Source organism: Manacus vitellinus, unplaced genomic scaffold (assembly GCF_001715985.3).
Source record: "Manacus vitellinus isolate BGI_N305 unplaced genomic scaffold, ASM171598v3 scaffold_6_pilon, whole genome shotgun sequence".
NCBI classification, from domain to species: Eukaryota; Metazoa; Chordata; class Aves; order Passeriformes; family Pipridae; genus Manacus; species Manacus vitellinus.
The window spans coordinates 5,193,010-5,200,114 of NW_021940750.1; the positions used below are offsets into that span (position 1 = coordinate 5,193,010).

Consider the following 7,105-nt stretch of genomic DNA (forward strand, 5'->3'; position numbering starts at 1 on the left):
TGCTCGTCCTGAGCTGGTGCGGAGTTTAAAACGGGCTGAAACGCAAAGGCCAGCTCAGGGAGTAGGTTGAGCCCGGGGAGATAAGTAGCTTCTCATAACGTGGCTGGAGCTTCTTGCGTGACTTCTTAAGATGTCAAATCTTACACAACAGTCACGCTGCCTCACTCCCAGTGCGAACTGTCTGAACTCGCAGGCCGTCTGTAGTCGCACTTGATGGAACAGGCTAAAGCCCCAAAGATTTGAAGTTGCTGCAGACTCTGAAAAGCAGAGGTTGTGTAAAGAAGAGGGCAGGCTCTGATGCTTTGGTCTTGTCACTTCCAGGTGTTCTGTCCAGTGCAGCCTCAACAGCCTTTCAGTGCCCTCACCACAGCGCCTTGTGAGTTTGTACTAAGGACTGGAAAGGGTAATTGATTCTGCTTGAAAAGTGTTACTGTGGGTGACCATTTATGTGCCTATGCGGGAAGAAACATAGTTCTTAGGCCTGCCAGAGATGGGCAGTGTTCGTTCATTTCTATATTCGATCTGGCAGCAGTTGGCTGTTACCACACCTACTGCTGGCTCAGTGTTGGTGCAATGCTGTTGTGCCTGCCATGGGAGGCAAGTGTGCAACTGGAGGAAACCAACCTTAGTCCCACTTGTAAATAAACTTGTGTGGTCACCTACCAGAAAACAAAAATTGAAATTCTTTCTCTTTAAGGTTATGTCATTTCTTCATTTACATGCAAATCCACTAGATCATTTCTGAAGTATGCAGTTGTGTATGTTGGCTTTTTCAAATGTAATTTCCTAAGGAATGGGAAGTCAAAGACGTTCTTCTTAGAGGGCAATGAAATAGATCTCTGCCCAGAGGAGTGAGAAAGAGTTCTACTCTAAGAGGAAGCTGTTTTCTGGCTGCTCTTTCATACATGGCAGAGGATCTACTAAAAAAATTCAACCATGGCATGTGTATAGAGAACAGTGCCATTAGCTGTGGCACCAGCAAGGCTTACTTGGTGTCTTTTTCTTCCGTAATTAAGGATGTGTTGTGGTGTGTGGGTTTGCTTTTTTCTTCTTTAAGACTGGGTGACCTTAGAATAAAGAATCAAGTTATGGTGGTGGAGTCGCTCTTCTCTCTCCACAGAAAGATGGAACACGCTTTCACTGCTTGATTTTGGCTGGTTTTAATACCTGTGATAAATCCTTGAAATATCTTTTGCTGAACTGGATAAGGAAGAATGCAATGAAAATTATATGTGTGAAAAGGCTGATGAAGGCTTGTTATGAGAAGAAAGCAACCTGAAGGAAGTGATTTTTGGTTTTGGGGGTTTTTTTTGTTTGTTTGTTTTCTGTCTTCTTTTTAAGATTAAGCCCAGACCAGAAAGGCAGCAAGGGATGTGAACAGCCTAAAAGACAGAAAATGAATGTGGTAGCCACCTGTCTACAATGAAAATCCATTCATTGCTACAGTCACTATCTTAAGGAAAAGCCAGTTTGGAGAATGACAAGATTGTGAGCCAATTACTGTTAAGTACTTCTGATGATGGAATTGTGCTGTTTTGCTCACTCATGTAGTACAGTGCTTTCTGCCAATACAGTGTGGTCTGCCTGACCACAGGGTAGGTCAGTTTATAATGAATATGGATATAAACCTGGAACATGTCACCAACAGTCTGGACTTTATTTGGCATCACTCTCCTTTTTACCATAACTAAAAAGCGGAATACAGGTTCTTTGGTAGTTCTAACTTGATGAGCCATTAGTGACTCTGTAGCAATGACAATTGCTATAAAGTAGCTGGATGAATAGGATAGTCCTGAGCTCAGGGGAGGGCTTTTTATATGCCTCTTTTTTATTTTTTCTATGATGCTGACAAGATTCACAACTGAAGATTCACATATATGATAGATGTTCCTCATGATGGCCATAAAGGCCAAAATCCATCAAAATGGTGCTATTTCTGCTGATTATGGCTTGTTTCTGCCAGTGTTGGCTGGCAAAAAGCGTAAACCATTGCTTTATTATTTTGTTTCATAATTTTTGGTAGTTGAAATAATAGTATATTGAAAAAATACAGCATTCATTGAATGTATGAGTAATAGGCATATCATCGACTGATAGAATATGGAAAGGAATGTAAAATACATTAGGTTAAATGTAGCATGTTGTGTATAGATTAAAGAAGAGCATTTATTTCTGGTGAATGCTGGCTTTTCTCTCTGCCCTCTCACCAGTGGTTCATACTTCATATAATCACAAAATCATGTAGATTGGAAAAGGCCTTCAAGATCATCAAGTCCAAACTTTGACCTATCACCACCTTGCCAACCAGACCATGGCACTAAGTGCCACATCCAGGTTTGTGTGTTTCCATTTTGCAATCTTCAGTGTTTGGGAAGAGTTTCCCAGAAGTTTGGGTAACTCTTGATAGGTGCAGAATATTGTGCACTATACATTGCAGGATTAATGCTGTTTAACAAACTCTTGACTTTATAGGGGGCTTAATGTTCAGACTCTTGTGGCAAAGCACAAGTATTGGAGAGGTGAAGCAGGTTTTTCTCCCTCCCCTCCCAGGTAAGTGCCCTGTTCCTCCAATAGCAGCTGCTGCTTTTGCAGGCATGCAGCTCTCAGTTAGTGAAGCACTTTTTGAACTACACCTATTTGTCCTGCAATAGTCAGGGCTCTGAGTGTTAAGTGAATTTGGTTTTGTATAAAGCAGTGCTCTGGGCTGAAATCTGGTGATGCACAAGCTGTGCCGTACTTATTGTGGGGTTAAGCACTTTCTCTCTGCAGCTGGAGCATGTGTTTCAGCTCAGCATGTTTGTATCGGCAAGAAAAGTTAAATCTGAAAAAAAAACCCCAACATTTTTCCCCCCTACAGCAGTCCATTTCTTGCAATAATTTTTTTCTTAATCTCACTTTTTTTGCTAGATTGTACCAACACTTACATCTTTAATCTTCTTGACACTGAATTATACTTCATCACTATAGCTAAAGGAACAACTTAAGCTGGTTTTCTATCATAAATAACATGTAAACTTTTTTTAAAGTACGTTTGGACTGGGATTCTGTTGCTTAAGGACAGAGGTCTGGAGCTATCATAGATGTTGCAGGTTATTAGAGACATCTGTGTAGAACAAACATTCAGTTCTAGGAGACCAATGCTTGCCTAGAGAAGCAGTTGGAGGCCAGTGGGGCTGGGTATGGCATAGGAAATGGGACTAGATGACTTTCTACATGCAGTTTAGTCCAACCCAGAGTTTCCGAATTAACAGGGTGCTATTGTTAATCATTCTCCAAAGTGGCAAAACATTGTCTAAAGAAATCAGGGTTTTTGTATTTTAACTCTTCTAGTGTGCACATTGCACAATACTTCTGACTGTAACATGACTAGATTTTCAGGTCTTTAAATGTTTGTGGATTTGGGGTTTTTTTGGGTTTTTTTAAATGCTAAAAATTGGGATTTTGTAAGGTTGCTAGGGCTGCCAGGTCATAGTAATAAACTTGTACACTGCTGTAATAAGCTGCTGACTGCTGCTTTGGGTGTGTAACATTGGCACAGTTCATTTTGATAGCTGTTGTTTTCAGCTAGTGAGTGTAGTTTCAGCTAGTGCTCGGTTTTAGCTAGTGAATTTGAGAGCTGAAAGCCTTATTTATGCTCCAGTAATGCTCCTGCAGTAGTGCCTTTCAAAGTATGCAGTGTGTATACTGTCGTGTATCTATTTGTGTAGCAATCTTTGTATTTGAACTGAAAAGGGGATTGCTAACAAAAAATGTAATAGACACCTCTTTGGTGTTTTCCACAAGTTGGCAACTATTCTGTTTTGTGTAACTATGGCTACAAGGTATATTGCTCTCACAGGCTACAAGGTATGTTGCTCTTACACATAGGTATCTTTAGCAAAGCGTTGTTACCCTCCAGCTTGTGATTTGTTACTGAATCTTTACTGATTTTTTTTTTTTGGACATATGTTAGACATAACAGTGGCTGAGGAACACAATTTGTTGCTGCAGCTCCAGCTATTAATCTCTAGGCTGCAGGGTGGTGAAAGTTACAGTCTCTGTGTTACTTGTAGCGTGTAGGCCTGAACTCGTGCTTTATGTTTGTAGGAGTTACTGAGAGGGGTGCTATTCACTGCAGACTGAAAGGCAGTTTGTAAAGACTGTAGTTCATAGTTTCAAGGTGCTGCAAAGCCCGGAATATGTCTGGAAGAAGCATTTTGGAGAAGAGTGTACTTCTTGGTAGTGAACTACAGGCTGGGGACAGAGTGGCTGGAGAGCAGAAAGGGACCTGGGAGTTTGGATTGACAGGAAGCTGAACAGGAGCCAGCAGTGTGCCCAGGTGGCCAAGAAGGCCAATGGCATCCTGGCCTGGATCAGGAACAGTGTGGCCAGCAGGACCAGGGAAGTGATTCTTCCCCTGTACTCAGCGCTGGTGAGGCCACACCTCGATTTCTGTGTCCAGTTCTGGACCCCTCTGTTCAGGAAGGATACTGAGGTGCCGGAGTAGGTCTAGAGAAGAGCAATGAGGCTGGTGAAGGGACTCGAGCACAAGTCCTATGAGGAGAAGTTGAGTGAGCTGGGGCTGTTTAGCCTGGAGAAGAGGAGGCTCAGGGGAGACCTCATCACCCTCTACAACTACTTGAAAGGAGGTTGTAGACAGATGGGCGTTGGTCTCTTCTCCCAGGAAACCAGCAGTAGGACAAGAGGGCATGATCTTAAGCTCTGCCAAGGGAAGTTTAGGTTGGATATGAGGAAGAAATTTTTTACAGACAGAGTAATCAGACACTGGAATGGGCTGCCCAGGGAGGTGATGGATTCACTGTCCCTGGAGGTTTTTAAGGTGAGACTGGATGTGGCACTTAATGCCATGGTCTAGTAACCATGGTGGTGTTGGATCAAGGGTTGGTCTTTTCCAACCTGGTTGGTTCTATGATTCTGCAATTTCAAATACAACCATCACGTTACTGGCTAGTATGAGGTAACTCTCCCTGATCATGGAGGACAGTGTTCAGTAGGTGCAAACCAGTTAATTTCTGTGCTGCCAATTGGTGTTCTACTGATCTAAATGGGATGTAGTTCTTTACTGCAGTATTCTTCTTTCTTGTCAGCTATAAGCTGCTAAGAACTGGGTTACTTAAGCTGTGGCAATCTACAGTAGTGCTGTGACTTCTACAGGTTAATCTGTTCTCTTGATAAACTGGGGGTTCTGCTTTTGCTGCAGGCAAGCATTTCTACCTGCCTTAGGTAAAACTGTAGCAGAATCTCTGGCAAAGTCAACAGTCTCTGGTTTCTTTCTTTTATCATTACTGTAGCATGTGGCTTATGGGCAGTGTCTGCTCTTCAGGTCTTTGTCTGCTCTTAGTCATACAAATGGCCCTCTTACTGAAGAAGAGAAGACTTGTTTCTGTATTGTCACTGTTCAGAAACATTTTGGGTAATACAAAATAGTGTCTGTACCCTGTGGCCCTAAAACTTGATGACTGCTATACTGAATATGTGATTGCTGTAGGTATAAAATGACTATTCCTGAAAATGGTGTAATTATTTCTGACTGGATTTGTTAAGGGAAAAATACTGTGCTAGGTCCAACAGCTTGAGGCTGCTGCAGCTCCACGCCCCCAGGTATAACCAGTTGTAAGGCTGAAAATGTATTCCTGGTGGGTACAAGCACATAGAGCACATGTACACGTGACATTTACATGAAAACATGTCTGGCCACACCAATCAGGCAGACACACAGATACTTAGAGGAACACAGCAAAGACAGCCTTATCTTGCTCCCTTCCCTGTCTGAGCAGGAGGAGATCACACACATATACATAGATATACATATATATATATATATCTATATGTACTGAGAAGATACCTCCAGCAGCTGACCTTGGACACCAGCAGTTGGTTCCAGGATCCCAGATTCCCTGTTTGCTGGTGTGTGGACACTTAGACTCCTGAGGCCATACTACTGTTCCCAGCACTGGCACATGCTGTCTTGTCTCTTGGCTGGTTGAGACTGCCCTGGTTACCTGATGTCAAGCACCCCTCCACCTACACGGCCTTGCCCTTTAGAGAGACATAAGTGTGCATGCACATGCAGAGCTGGTGGTACTCCCCTGGTCCTCTATACAGACCTTTGTTACTGTTTTGGTGCACATTTGTCAAGTGTCTCAGAAATGTATTTCATTTAGTTATGTGCTTCTGAGATGATTTCCTAGAGCATAAACCTGTGTTTCCAAGATACCTTCAAAGCGGTGTTGGCCTTTTGTAACGTTGCTCTTCTTTTGCCAGTTTTCAAATCAGGCAAAAAAACCCAAATTGAGGAGCAGCCCTGTCAAAGTTAAAGTTTGTGGTAGGCAGCGGTGAGTGCAAAATTTGGATCTCCAGGTTAGTCTGGACCTTGGTGTTGCCCTAATAACTCTGATGTCTTGACTTTGTGGCACCACTGTGCTTACACAGTACTTACACAGACTGTGCAGGTCTCTTTCCTTAGTGGATCCATAATGGATGCAGTATTGTAAAATAAATATCTTTAGTGGAAGAGGAGATAGGGGACTTCATGGAGGTGTTTTACCTGCAGCCGTGATGCATTTTAGTGTGAATTCTCTTAACATTCAGAATTCTGGTTTAGTGGGCTTATGCTCAGAAATGCCTGATTTATAACATGTAACTTCCATGATGTATGTGAAGGCCTGCCAGTCTGAGCATCGGGGTGGCCCCTGCTCGGTGGGGTGCTGAGTTCGGGGGGGCTTTGTCAGAGTCGTGCCTGGGCTGTCCTGAGCCGCTCGTTCATCAGCGAGTCTATGACTCTGCACGGGGCCCGGTGTGACAGGGCTGTGTCAGCCCTCTGACGGTCAGGGTGGTGCAGGGTCAGATTCTGTCCCTAGTCTTGGCGGGTCAGTGGGAACTTTGCCAGAGGGAGGGAGACCATCGCTGCCTCCGGCTTCAGCGTTGCGTCCTCGACTGAGGGTTTCCCGGGGAAGAGGCCAGTTCCCGTAGGCGGCAACGCTGCCGAGTGCAGGCAGGCGAGGTGCGCCTTCTCTGCGCCGAGGAGAGCGGTTCTCCTTTCCCGGAGGAGGCGGCCCCTGCCTTGGGAATGGGGATGGCTGGGCGGTGCCGCCGGGGCTTGCGG

At 44.1% G+C, this 7,105-nt stretch overlaps 1 protein-coding gene across 1 annotated transcript in view; it reads left to right on the top strand.

Moving 5' to 3' along the window:
• Positions 1-10: 10 nt before the first annotated feature.
• The window catches only part of MGA (MAX dimerization protein MGA), a 63,719-nt gene continuing 56,624 nt past the window's right edge, over positions 11-7,105 (top strand). The window contains exon 1 of the mRNA XM_018082420.2: positions 11-403. The gene's annotated coding sequence lies outside the window, so the exon portion shown is untranslated. The remainder of the gene's footprint in view (positions 404-7,105) is intronic.